The sequence below is a fragment of the Trachypithecus francoisi genome, unplaced genomic scaffold (genome assembly GCF_009764315.1).
Source record: "Trachypithecus francoisi isolate TF-2019V2 unplaced genomic scaffold, Tfra_2.0 Lachesis_group6, whole genome shotgun sequence".
Lineage (NCBI taxonomy): Eukaryota > Metazoa > Chordata > Mammalia > Primates > Cercopithecidae > Trachypithecus > Trachypithecus francoisi.
Genome location: NW_022681471.1, coordinates 125,187,664 through 125,202,968, shown reverse-complemented (window position 1 = coordinate 125,202,968; position 15,305 = coordinate 125,187,664).

Genomic DNA, 15,305 nt, shown 5'->3' with positions numbered 1-15,305 from the left:
TAGCTGGGACTACAGGCACCCGCCACCTCGCCCGGCTAGTTTTTTGTACTTTTTTTTTTTTAGTAGAGACGGGATTTCACCGTGTTAGCCAGGATGGTCTCGATCTCCTGACCTCGTGATCCGCCCGTCTCGGCCTCCCAAAGTGCTGGGATTACAGGCTTGAGCCACCGCGCTGGGCCGAGATTCTGCATTTCTAATAGGCACCCACTGATGCTTGTAATGCTGGTCCGTGGAACACCCTTTGAGTCGCAAGGTCAGACGATTTCATTGGCCATGATGCGGCTGTCATAAATGGTATTAAAGGAGCCATCATCTTTGCCACAGTTGTTACTAATCCAAAGTCCAGAATCAAGTGAAAATTCAAAGTGACACTGTTCTTTCTTGTAATACGGATTTGCGTCACTGGCTTGTGTATTTCTTTTGATATCTTGTCACCTTTGTTATATTCTATTGGTTAGAAGCAAATTACAGCTTTCACTCACACTCAAAGGGAAGGGATTATACCAGGGTGGGACTCCTTGAGGGCCACCTTAGGGTGTGTCCACCACAAGACTATATGAATGGTCTCTGAAATTAGTTAAATATTACAAAACGTATAATACATTTAGATAACCAATTATGATGATTTGTTTAGCCTCTAAGATCCTGGAGAGGAAGTAAACTAAAATTTATGGAACACCTACCATGGGACTTGGTCCTAGAAGATATTGGAAACATTTATGGCTTTTTTGAACTTCAGAGTTGAAAACACCCTCCATAGTCACACATTACATTAAGGATAACACTTGGAATGGAGTGAATTATTTTGAATTGTGACCTAAGTTGACATTTCATAGAAGACTTTCGTGTAGTTTGATAATACTTCATGGCCAATTGTGTAAGGAGTACGTGACCATGTGCCAGTAGAGCAGATAAGAATAGGGCATTGGGGGATATTTATAATTAAATCAGTTCTCAATGTAGTAAAAAGACTTGATCTTACTACTGTTTTAGAATTTTCAAGCCAGATTGAAAGTTTGGCTTGAAATGGAAACCGCTACCCATGATATAAAAACACAACTTAAGTTTAGGAACAAAACAACTATTTTACATCAGAGCAGCTATAATTTGTGAGTGTGTGTTTATGCACAATTTATTCTAAAGGACCAAAATTTTAAAACCACATGCAACATTTTTATATTTTGTAAGCTGTTACAGTCCCAACTGAGGAAACGAGAATCTATTTAGGAAAACAACTCAAATGGCACAAAACATGCTGAAGATTATAATTCTTCAGAATTCATACCTGTAGAGTCTCTCCACAACCTGGGAATAGGAGATTATTTTCAGACTGTAAACTCCTTGACTGCTATGAGAGTTGAGAATTGTGCTTGAGGGTAACTTTAGTATAATAATTAATTGAACTTGATAATCACAAAGGAGTCTGTGTGGATTCATGATTCCCAGAGAATTGGTAGGCCTCTGACCATGGGCTGCTGGTGAGGGGGTTGCCCCTTAGAGATTTTCCACTTTGCCAAGGAGACCTCTGAGCAGTGTGCATGTTATTTATAGGAAAAGAGCTGTAAGGGGCAAGGGGGAAGACCAGCTTCTTTTCCCTGCTCAATGTTAAAAGCCCACAGAAGGTTTCTCTCTCTGAATAGGACATACCCTACATTCTAATCTATTAGATAATTAAGCTGATGATTAGCTATAATACTACTACTATAATTTAATACAGTGGTGTGTTGGTTTCCTATTGCTGCTTAACAACTTACCAACAATTTACCAGCTTAAAACAACACACATTTATTTTCTCACAGTTTCTTTAGGCCAGGAATCTGGGCACAGCTGAGCTGGGTCCTCTGCTCAGGGTCTCACAAACTTGCGATCAAGGTGCCAGCGAGGTTGTTGCATTCTCATCAGATGCTCGACTGGGGAACATTCTGCTTCCAAGTTTCTTCAGGTTGTTGGTAGAATTCATTTCCTTGTGGTTGTAGGACTGAGGTCTCCAGCATCTTCCTGGTTGTTGGCTAGAAACTGCCCTAAGGTCCTGGAGGCTGCTGGCAGTTCCTGGCCATGTGGTTCTTTCTATAGGTGGTTCGTGACATGACTGTTTGCTTATTCAAGGCTGGCAGGAAAGTCTCTCCAGTCCACTAAGATGGAGTCTTATATATTGTAATCACAGAAGTGATATCTTGTCACCTTTGCCATATTCTATTGATTAGAAGCAAACTACAACTTTCACTCACACTCAAAGGGAGGCGGTTATACCAGGGTGGGACTCCTTGGGGGCCACCTTAGGGTATGTCCACCACAAATAATGAGAAATGGAGGCAAAAGCTGGAACACTGCATTGGTGTTTTTGTTTGAATCCTTCCACTTCATTCCACATCCCCTCCACACAGTGCCTCATTCACCTTTGAGTGTCGGGCTCATAGCAGAGGTATAATGCATGGAGGGACAGTGATCCTTCTGGAATAGGCTTCATTTTGCTCCCCTCTCTGAGAGGTGATGTTGGAGGCAAACAGGAGAGAGTAAAAGAGAAGACGCTTTTCTTGTGCTGCCTCCCAAATAAAACCCCAAATAATGACATTATCTATAAAGTCATAAGAAAACTTCAAAATCATAAGAAAAATATCAATCTCACTGCTTCCATCACATGACTGGGGGGAATCATTCTATTAGTGTCTAAAGAGTTTTTTAAAAATTATGAACAATATTTTTAAATTATCTTGAATCAAGAACTCAGTGAACATGGTGGTGACTTTTGGTAGTTCTGTACCATTTTTGAAAATTCATTCATCAATGTGGCTTTTAGATGCCACCATGGCCACAGCATGGAAAGTGAGGCAGCCCAGCATATAGTAGTAGAGACTGTCCACTGTACAACCCCAGGAGTGCTGTTTATAAAAAGCACACTGTCTGTCCCTCCCCTGATTATTATTCCTAGTAAGAATATTCTGCATATTAATGGGGGAGACACTTAACACACAAATCCAACTGAGCTTTTGGGTCACCCTTAGAAGTTTTGGGGGCAGGTATGTTATCCTAACCCTACAGATGAGGAAACTGAGGCTGAAAGGTTTATATAACTTGCCTGGTGTCTAATAGCATAAGGATCAGGGCCAGAGCTGGGAACCAAGAACAGGGATTTTCCCACAAAAATCCCACTTTACTCTTTATAGAGCTGGGCTTTTGTTTTGCTTTGACTTGTCCTGTCCACAGCTTTTCTTCAAATAAATCAAGGTCATCCACACAGGCTGTGAAGGCAGGTATCAAAAGTTCTTACCCTGTGATATGGTTTGGCTGTGTCTCCACTCAAATCTCATCTTGAGTTATAGTTCCCATGATCTTAACGTGTCGTGGGAGGGACCTGGTGGGAGATGATTTAATCATGGGAATAGTTACCCTCATGCTGTTTTCATGATAGTAAGTAAGCTCTCAGGAGATCTGATGGTTTCACAGGGGGCTTTTCCTCCTTTTGCTCAACACTTCTTGCTACCACCATGTGAAGAAGGATGTGTTTGTTACCCCTTCCAACATGATTGTAAGTTTCCTGAGGCCTCCTTAGCCATGCTGAACTGTGAGTCAATTAAACCTCTTTCCTTTATAAATTACCCAGTTACGGGTATGTCTTTATTAGGAGCGTGAGAATGGACTAATACATCCTGTTAGAAATTCTTCAACCAACCCTAATCTACAAAACAGTGGTTAGAAAACTGCATTGCCTTCTAGCTTTGAAGCATGTGGTTCTACATGCCCACTAAATGATGACTCATTCACCTTTGGGTATCTGGCTCATAGCAGCTGGGTGGACAATAATCTTTCTAGAATGGGCTTCCCTTTGCTCCCCTTTCAAAAGGACACTGAGCTTAGAATTTGTCAGTTACCTGGCATCTTGAGCAGAATTCATGCTTTTTCGGTTCAGCAAACATTTATTGGGCCCAGTGTTTTAATTGCTAAGCTAAGGGAAAGCTAAGGAAATGAGGGCTCTTTTAATCCTGTCGTCAGGGGATTTTAAGTTGCCTTCTCAATCTCCTAGAGTATGATCATGTTGTCCCCAGTACCATAATGATTCCGTGCTGGACACATGATTAATTCTGTTAGTAGTGGCAGGCTCCACCTTATCTTCAGGGAAGGTATTTTTCTTTTTGGCTCTTGCCAGTCAAATGTGGTTAAAGAATCAATTATGGGAATTTAAGAGAGTTTTCTTTTAAAAAACACATTAGGAGAGAAAAATATTTGGTCAGCTTTTCAAAGTGGAAATAACCATGGGGGAAAATGCTGTAGCAGGTATTTCCTTTGATTTTTTTTAAAGCTTATACTGCATATGTACTTTAGAAGTAGAACCAGAAAGGAAATGTAGATGGAAATTCTTTGTCTAGGGTTTATCACATGAATATGAAAGAATGACAAAAATTATCTGTAGGTTGACTGCTGCTCTCTTGAAATATCTGCAGTTTTCATTTGATTACCACTGTTAGCCTAATATAATTTAATTGTGTTTAATAGCTGGCAAGGTCTGCATTGAGTATAATTACCCATTGTTCCAGCATGATCTGTTAGATTTTTGTTCAGCAAATATTCTTTCCCCTTGCCCCTTTACCCCAACACCTCTGTAGAAGGATATTTCTCTACCCCGTTGGGTTTGGCCATGTGATCAGCTTGGACCAATGGAATGAGGGTAGAAGAGATGTCTTAGTTCTGAGGCTAAGTCTTTAGAAGATCAGTTCTCTGGGAGCTTCTGACTTCTGCCATGAGACATATGCCCAGGTAGTTGCTACTCCTTCAGCCTAAGTCCCAGAATAAGGTGTATGCAGCACATTTGGATTCAACCTGCCATCTCAAGCATGAGCAAGCCATGAATAAGAAAGAACCGATTGTCATTGCATATGATGCCACTGAGCTTTCTTGTCAGCATATTTCATAGCTAATGTAACACACCTGGTGACAGCACGCCCACAAATGTTACAAGAAAATGGTGATTAATCTTCTCCAGTACTTCTCAGCCTTGAGCTCCCTTTAGAGTCACCTGGAGGATTTGCGAAACACAGATTCCTGGGTTCAACCCCAGAGAGTCTAAGTCAATTGGTCTGGGTTGGGACCCCCCCAGTTTGCATTTGTAACAAGTTTTTGGTGCTGCTGCAGGTCCAAGGACCCACTTTGAGAACCACTGATATAAATCACTGGATACTAATGGGATTAACCATTTTCAGCCGATATGCTGCACAGATAGAAATGATTGAGCTCTTTAGATATAGCTACTTTTTGATGTGATATGACCTGAGAACAGAACCAACTACTTAGAGGAAATAGACTACAATGGAGAGAATACAAATAGTACTGATGGTAGAGTGGTGGAGTGGGAGAATTTTATAAAAATGGATTTTGGCCTCTGAAGGAGTGGAATACAAGGCTCTGCACGCAATAATCTAGGGGAGTAGTCCATACAGACCCAGGCACTAAGAGGCCAGATTGGGGGTGGTGGTACTTTGACTGGTATTTTAGTCTTGTTAACAAAACTTTTATGTGTATTCTAGTCTGGAGACATGGTAGATAGGATTGGAAAACTTGGGCTTACTGGATCACTTTTAAAATATACAATAAAGACCATGAACATGGGCATCTTTAGCATGAAAAACAAACAACTTAAGGAATCATCTGGAAGTTTTCAAACATCTGCAGACTTGGCCTCATGTTGATTTGCCTGAAAACTATAAGCATGTAATTGGAAATGGGAAGAGACAAGTCTAAAGCATTAACTGTTGGATCGTCTTGCGCATTCTGCTGTCAGTGTAGATGAGGTCCCAGCGGCCTGATGCTGACGTATTTATTGATACAATGAGAGGCAGGAAGCTGATCACAGCTTGGCCAGGCACAATTCCCAGGAAAAGGAGTAATGAAATCAGATCACTTATTTGTAAAGTGCATCCAGCTTTGAATTACATGGATTCCCCTGATAGCCTAAATTAGTTATATAAAATAGAACATTTTATAGAAATCACTTGATAGGTAGATGGTTAATTTGAGTTTTGAATTAATATTAGCCTTATTCGTATTTACCAATAACCTATTTTGAAAACAGCCATCACTGACCCAACTTAAACTCCCACCTCCTGAACTCTAGAACATTGCCTCTCAAACTTTGCAGCATGTTAGATGTCCAGGCCACATTCCAGGCCAAGTTTGTTAGAATCTATGGGGGCAGGACCCAGGTATTGGGATTTTTTACATCTTCCCAGCAGATTGCAAGAAGTAGCCTTGTTGGGGTACCAGTACTTAACTTGCTATTCAGAGTGGTGCTTGCATCGGCAGTGTTGGCATCTACTGGGAGTTGGTTAGAAATGCAGTCTCAGACTGGGCACAGTGGCTCCCACCTGTAATCCCAGCACTTTGGGAGGCTGAAGTGGGTGAATCACCTGAGGCTGGGAGTTCGAGACCAGCTTGACCAACATGGAGAAACCCCGTCTCTACTAAATATACAAAATTAGCTGGGCATGGTGGTTCATGCCTGTAATCTCAGCTACTCAGGAGGCTGAGGTAAGAGAATCGCTTGAACCTTGGAGGCAGAGGTTGCGGTGAGCCGAGATCGCGCCATTGCACTCCAGCCTGGGCAACAAGAGCAAAACTCCGTCTCAAAAAAAAAAAAAAAAAAAAAAAAAAAAAATTGGCATAAGCCGTCTCAAGTTCCTCCCTGGACCTACTGAATCAGAATCTACTTTGTAACTAGGTCCCAGGTGATTTACTTGCAAGTTAAAGTATGGATAGAAGTCACACAGGGCAGCGGCAGGTTTCCACCCACCATGGGCCCCAGCTCTGTGGACTCTTTCCTGACTTCTAAGCAAAGTGGATCTCTGTACCTGGCAAAAAGCAGAGCACTGATTCTCTTGCCTGTCCTGCCTCCTCTCTTCGTTTACTGAGAGAAGACTGGAATTTTTCAAAGGAACAGAAAGAAAGAGGAGAGGAAGAGGGAAGGGTGGAGGGAATGAGAGGAATGGCCACCAATACATATTTCTTTCTTCTTTTTTTTTTTTTTTTTGAGACGGAGTCTCGCTCTGTCACCCAGGCTGGAGTGCAGTAGCACGATCTTGGCTCACTGTATCCTCCTCCTCCCAGGTTCAAGCATTTCTCCAGCCTCAGCCTCCCAAGTAGCTGGGACTACAGGCCCATGCCACCAAGCAAGGCTAATTTTTGTATTTTTAGTAGAGACAGGGTTTCACCATGTTGGGCAGGCTGGCCTTGAACTCCTGACCTCAAGTGATCCGCCCACCTTGGCCTTCCAAAGTGCTGGGATTGTGGGCATGAGCCACCGCACCCAGCTACCAATACATATTTCTTATTCTAACTTAAAACATGCCATATCAAGTCTTGGCCAACAGAGCTCACAGGGAAATTCCAGTTCCTTTCTACCATTTCAAAAACCAGGAGAAAATTAATCTGCAGGTGGTGTTTCTTCTATCCCAGGGGTTGGCAACCTTTTTTAATAAAGGGCCAGATAGTAAATATTTTTGTCTTTGTGGCCATATGGTCTCTGTCACAACTATTCAACTTTGCCATTGTAGCATGAAAACAGCTGTAGACAATACTCAAAAGAATGGGCATGACTGTGTTTCAATACAATTTGTTTTCAAAGACAGGCAGTGATTCTACTGCTAGGTATATTCTGAAAAGAACTGAAAACAGGTACTCAACCTAATCTTTTTACACAAATGTTCATGACAGCACTATACACAATAGCCAAAAAGTATAAACAACCAAATCCATGAATGAATGAATGAATGAATGAACAAACAAATTATGGTATATTCATACAATGGAATATTATTCAGTCATAAAAAAGAATAAAGTACTGATCCATGCTAAAATATGGATGAACCTCAAAATCATTATGCTAAGCTGAAGAAGCCAGATGTTAAAGGTCATATATTGTATGATTCCATGTATATGAAATATCCAGAATAGGTAAATCCATAGAAACAACAGATTAGTGGTTGTCAGAAGCTAGGGGGAGGGGAATGGGGAGTAACAGCTCATAGCTATGGGGTTTTCCTTTGAGGTGATGAAAATGTTTTGAAACTAGATAGAGGTGGTTGCACAACACTGTGAATGTAATAAATACCACTGAATTGTTTACTTCAAAATGGTTCCTTTTATGTTATGTAAATTATACTACAATAAAAAAGTTAACAAAAAAAAAAAGCAAAACAAAACCAGGCAGCTGCTAGATTTGACCCAGGGGGTCTTAGTTTGCTGACTCCTGCTGTCCTCCATTCGGACCCTGCTTGATGGTTGATAGACTCTCCAGCTCCACCAAGATCCTGTTTCCAAGTCTTCTCTGTTAACAGACATTATATAGCCACATGCTCAAACTCTACCCAGTTGCTCTCATTTCATCTCTATAGCTGCATGTACTCCGTTGGGTCCTGGCCTGGTCCTGACTCTCCAAGTTGGGAAGGAGGCTCCACATCTACTCTAAAGCATCTTCCATTGTGCCTTGTAGGCTTTGGAACTGACCTTGCAGAAGCCTCCTTTCTCTCCATGGGCTCTTCATGCCTTAAGAACCTTCCCTAGCTAGTGCGAGACTTGGTACCTCTCTTCGGTTAAGCTCAGCATCTTCACCCCAGCCAGCTTTTAGGCTTTGAATCTGCCAGACTTGATGACAGACATACAGACAATGCATTCTAATTATCTTGGGATCAGCACTGTCATAAACAGACTTCCTATTTTTTTTTTTTTTTTTTTTTATGACAAGGGGGTTCTAACTTAGTTCCGGTTTCTTCTCCAAGGAATATTAGTTCATAGGTTGATCTTAAGCTCTATTGATGCTTGGCCTACACCAAGCACAGTGAATGGCCCAAGACTATCCTATGTAAGAGTGATGAGTCTGCTGAAATAAAGGGTAAGAGATCCAAGCCTTATATCAGCCCTGCTAATTCTACCTTTGTGATCTTTGTGCATCATGTAACACCAGGCCTGAATTTGTTTTTGGTTCACTGAAGAGCACCTGACTCTCTTATGTATTTCTTCTGTTGGTACCTGAATTAAATTGATTATACAGTAATAACTGTATAAATGGTAAAACTTGACACTAATAGGAGTATTATCAACTAAAGAAGACTCAGGGGTCTCAGGAAAGTAATTTATGGTTTTATATTAAGATTATATTCTACATGTACTAATAATAGACATACTTACCAAACTTGACAGCAATGTCCTCCTCCCTGTATTACATAGGATAACAAATAAGCCTTGAAATATTAGTGACAACATGATAACATGTTCTTACATCACAGACTGATGCAGATCAGGACACACTCTACCAAACGATGACTCAGGGATCTGAAATAGTTCCATCTTGGTTTTTCACCTGGAACATAATCTAAGTCTTAGATTGTTGTAGTGAAAAACCCCCAGTGAATTATGCCTCCTTTTAAATTCCTTCTCCCATCACCCTTTCTAGTCTCCTCCACACGGATTCTTTTTACTAAAATCTATTCCTCCACCTCATGAAGAGCCCTAGCTAGTCTGCTGGCGGATGAGACCATATGGAGCAGAGATAAACCTTCCTGAGTTCTGAGGCCCTCTTTTTTTTTTCCATTATACTTTAAGTTCTAGGGTACATGTACACAATGTGCAGGTTTGTTACATATGTATACATGTGCCATGTTGGTGTGCTGCACCCATTAACTCGTCATTTACATTAGGTATATCTCCCAATGCTATCCCTCCCCTCTACCCTCCCCACAATAGGACCTGGTGTGTGATGTTCCCCTTCCTGTATCCAAGTGATCTCATTGTTCAATTCCCACCTATGACTGAGAACATGCAGTATTTGCTTTTCTGTTCTTGTGATAGTTTGCTGAGAGTGATGATTTCCAGCTGCATCCATGTCCCTACAAAGGACAAGAAATCATCCTTTTTTATGGCTGCATCGTATTCCATGGTGTGTATGTGCCACATTTTCTTAATCCAGTCTGTCACTGATGGACATTTGGGTTGATTCCAAGTCTTTGCTATTGTGAATAGTGTCACAATAAACATACGTGTGCATGTGTCTTTATAGCGGCATGACTTATAATCCTTTGGGTATATCCCCAGTAATGGGATGGCTGGGTCAAATGGTATTTCTAGTTCTAGATCCTTGAGGAATTGCCACACTGTTTTCCACAATGGTTGAACTAGTTTACAGTCCCACCAACAGTGTAAAAGTGTTCCTATTTCTCCACATCCTCTCCAGCACCTGTTGTTTCCTGACTTTTTAATGATTGCCATTCTAACTGGTGTGAGATGGTAGCTCATTGTGGTTTTGATTTGCATTTCTCTGATGGCGAGTGATGATGAGCATTTTTTCATGTGTCTGTTGGCTGTATGGATGTCTTCTTTTGAGAAGTATCTGTTCATATCCTTTGCCCACTTTTTGATGGGGTTGTTTGTTTTTTTCTTGTAAGTTTGTTTGAGTTCTTTATAGGTTCTGGATAGTAGCCCTTTGTCAGATGAGTAGATTGCAAAAATGTTCTCCCATTCTGTAGGTTGCCTGTTCACTCTGATGGTAGTTTCTTTTGCTGTGCAGAAGCTCTTTAGTTTAGTTAGATCCCATTTGTCAATTTTGGCTTTTGTTGCCATTGCTTTTGGTGTTTCAGACATGAAGTCTTTGCCCATGCCTATGTCCTGAATGGTATTACCTAGGTTTTCTTCTAGGGTTTTTATGGTTTTAGGTCTAACATTTAAGTCTCTAATCCATCTTGAATTAATTTTCGTATAAGGAGTAAGGAAAGGATCCAGTTTCAGCTTTCTACTTACGGCTAGCCAATTTTCCCAGCAATTTATTAAATAGGGAATCCTTTCCCCATTTCTTGTTTTTGTCAGGTTTGTCAAAGATCAGATGACTGTAGATGTGTGGTATTATTTCTGAGGGCTCTGTTCTGTTCCATTGGTCTATATCTCTGTTTTAGTACCAGTACCATGCTGTTTTGGTTACTGTAGCCTTGTAGTATAGTTTGAAGTCAGGTAGCGTGATGCTTCCAGCTTTGTCCTTTTGGCTTAGGATTGTCTTGGCAATGCAGGCTCTTTTTTGGTTCCATATGAACTCCTGCATCCTGCCATAAGTTGAGGAGTTGCATCTAAGCAGATTGGAAGGGAAAGCCTCCAAATGATAATTTTACCCTCATTCAACAGTTATTGAGGGTCTTCTTTGGGCTCTTGGAAATGATATATATATATATATATTACCTCTCCATTTTTACAAAACAGTGCCCCGAAAGGATCCTGACATTCCTGCCAACTTGTCTTGGAGGATAACATTTGGATTCATGTTTCCTATATATAACCACCAAGAATATACACATTCTAAGAGTCTTATCTCAGATGTTTAAAGAATATCATTCTGAGCACGGGAAGTCAAATAGAGCCTCAAATATAACAGGATGTGGGATGCTTTAGAGAGCAAATTAATCATCACAAGAGGACTGACCCAGAGACAGAAGGAAAGAAGAGTCTCAATCACATAATTTTGAGATTTCTACTTTACATTAAGCTAGGTGCCCCCAGTTCTGATTGATTGTCATTTTTGCACCTCTCCAATATTTCTCAGCTTCTTAGTCCCCTTTCTAGTGCCCAAGTCAGGAATTACAATAGGATTTGGAGGTTATCACCTAACTGTACCCTCAATGTTGCTGTGGTGGTTTCATCATTCATCACTAAGAGAATCTTGGAATCTGAATCCAATTTTCCTGTTATAAACCAGGAGAAGGTGTTACTAGTGCCTTTATGGGCTTTCTGGACATCTTTTCATAGGCCCTGAGGATGTTAGCTTACTTTAATGTAAAAATACTTATTAGTTTGTTCCTCAGTCACTCATCTGGGCCATGGAGAGAAGATGGGAGAACCACAGGGCTGGAAGGGGATGTTGTCCACTCTCTTAGCCAACTGACCCCTTCTTCAAAAAAAAAAAAAAAATCCAGGTGGCCCATATGGGCCAGAAGAGCAGCTCAGTTTGGAAATGAGTAGCTGGTGGTAGGCAGACCCGGCCTATTTCTATCTGGCTTCATCTGCTTATGAGATGCAGAGGAACACCATCCAGCCTCCCAGTTCAACTGCCACCATCTTTGGAAGAGGAGACCCTCAACTCTGTCATGCCCATGCATCCCCTGGATTTTCTGAGAATCCCCAAAGATTCTCAAAATCTTTGCATGCAACCACGTGCAACCACAAGGCAGTCTATCAGCGGCAGTCCCCATGGGCGTCTCCAATTTTTCCTCTCTGGCTCTGCATCTAACTTATTCATTCATGGCTCATAAAGCCACTGGAGACATTTTATAGCTGGTATGACCCCGTTTTCAGCAGTTTGTGGCTATACCACCAAAGGTATGATCTCCAGGTGCTTCCCAAACTTTAAATTCTCTAGAGTTGGGTTTATTCAGATGAGAGGAGAAGGGATAAAATTATAAACTGTTAAGGCCAAAGGAGGCCTTAATTCAGTTCAATTCACAGCGGGGAAATTTAATGAAGTTCAATAATGTGGACTAAATGGGTGTTAGAAGATATAGGCAGGAATGAGACCCTCAAATTTCCCTTACGTGAGTGTGCCTGCCCAAGGTCTTGCCTAGCTGACTGCCTGTGAATGGTTCTGCTGAGCTTTCCTTGTCATTTTTTCCTCTGGGAGGTGGAGCATGATGTTGGTTCTCTTCCCATAAGTGGCACAATGCGATAGCACTGAGGAATCACAGTCTCGTTTCTTGACCAAGGCGTCTTGCTTATATTAATTTCAAAGCCTCATGAGGTCTTGAGCCTCATGAGTGTTGAAAATTCTCCAAAAAAAAAAAAAAAAAAAATCAGAGTTAACCACAATTCAGACCTGGCATTTCCTAATATTGGTATCAGGAAATACTAATAGAAATAAATCTGTACAAAATTGCTCTTCACTCAAAACCTTCTATCTTAATAATTATTATACCATTAAGTTTTTCATTAACTTCTGCCCACCTTCCCGACAACCTTAAAATAATACTTCTTGGTTCCTGTAGTAAGAGAAAATTTTATTTTATTTGCAAAAGTGACAGACACATAGACATTTACTGTAAACTATTTTAAAAGTTTTTTAGTTCAGATAAAACAATGCACAGGAAACACATATTCACTGAAGAGCTGAAGTCAACACATTGAAGAGAAACATTTTGAAAGAGGCTGGTTTGAGGTTCAGATTACAGACTTGCTGCCTGTAGTTTGAAGTTCTAAGATGGAAAACGTAAGGCCCCAATGTTTTCACATGTCATGATTTCTCCATCATTGTTATAATTTATTATTGCATTAAAATACTAATAGAAAAAATAAAGCCTTTTTCTGGATAGTGAAGTCCTGCCCATCTTGGTCCCACAGCACAGTTGCTGGTGCAAGGCTGAGGAGATAAAGGAGATTATTAGCCTGTCACTTCAGGAAAACAGTCCATGGACACACAGAAAATGGATAATGTTAGCATCTTTTCCCAACAGTTTGCATCAAAGAATATCCATTGGGAAGGAAGGATGAAAATGATTACTACTGGAAGCCAATTTAATTTTATTTAGTTTGTTTGTAATCGAGAGGTGTTGTTTGAAAAAGGAGATTTAAGGGAAAAATGGTGGTAAAATTATAGAAAGACAAAGCTGAAAAAGAACTTGCTGAGGTTTAGAAAATTTCCTTAATTTAATCCATGTTCAACTCAACTGAATAAAATCAACAAACATTCACTAAGTTTACTATATATCAGCCCTAGGGATGCAATGATAACTAAGACCCAGTTTGCCTTCAAATATCTCAGTCCTTGGGCAAAGAGACTCAACCTGGAAATCTGAAGTGACTTATGTAAGTTTTACAACTAGTCAGTGGTAAAAGCCAAACTAATGTGCCAGCCTCATGACTCTTGGTTCAGCAATCTGACACCCAAACTATGTTTTTTTATAGCAAGTCAGAGACAAACACCAGTAAACTCATCCGAGTATTCAAATATTTCATCTATGCAATGCTTAAAAGAAACCAGCTAAATGCTCTTCAAGATACTAAACATGAGAGGTGAGATTCTATAAAAAGGGAGAAGAAGGATGAAGGTAATAACAATACCTAAAATGTTTTGTGGATTTAGACATTGGTGTCAGTTGTATGTGATAATCACTGAATTTTCTGACTTGAAGGAATTATAGTCTCAGTAATAGTTACAGTAATGATAACAGTAATCATCATATAAGGAGATAATACTTCTTGTGTGCATACTATATATCAGTGACTATAGTAAAAGGAGTGACTTAAATAAATCATTTAAGTTTAAAAATAAAATACAGTGTTATAATTATCTCCATGTAAGAATTAGCTCTAGCCACACTTCATGCTGCATAACAAATCTTCCAAAAACATGATGGCTTATAACAGCTGTTTATTGTGGTTCTTAAGTGTTTGGTCAGGCAGTGGTTCTGCTGATCTTGGCTGGGCTTGCTTATGCATCTGCAGTCAGCTACCTGGGCAGTAGATGTAGGATGGTCTCATCTAGGGTGACTCTACTACATGTTGGCCCTCCTACACATATCTCTGACGTCCCTCCAGCAGGCTAGCTCAGACATTTTGCCTTGTACAGGGAGGAATGCAAGAACAAGCAACAGGGCAAGAAAAAATACACAAGTACTTTTTAAGCCCACTACATCTTGCTTTCTCAAAGTCAAGGGAAGAATTGGGATGATCATTGCATCATCTACCATGGAGGTTAAGTAACTTGTTCTTTTAGTTAGGATTTGGGTTAGACTGTGTGTAATAGAAGTCCAAAATAACAGTGGAATATTACTACACCATATAATAGTCCACAGGTAGGCAGTCCAGTCTTATATGTTTGCTGTGCTCAACAAATCCTCCAGGTGCCTGGGCTCTTTTCGTCTCATTGCTCTGCCTTGCTCTCAAGTGGTGTTCTCATCTGCATGGCCTAAGATTGGCCATAACTCCAACCATGTTCCAAAGCAAAGATGGAGACCAGGGAAGGAATAAAAGTATGGACCTCATCTTCCTTAAGAACATGAGTAGAAATCTCAGAATTTCTACTTCTGGTGATGTGAGCTAGGTAATAAGGACCAATCCTCCCACTAAATACAGCTTAAAAAGCTATTTGGATTATTTTTCAAATCTTCTAAAAAGATCAAAGAGCTAATAAGATACTAAGCAATTATTGGGCTGACATCTTAGGCTGGGAACCCAGAAAAAAATGAGCAAAGACTTGAAACTGCCTTTGCCTTAAGGGCATCTTCAGCTGAGATGTTTAGCTGTCTTTTGGTGACCCCAAGGGATTAGGGGAACAAATATATAAATCCTCT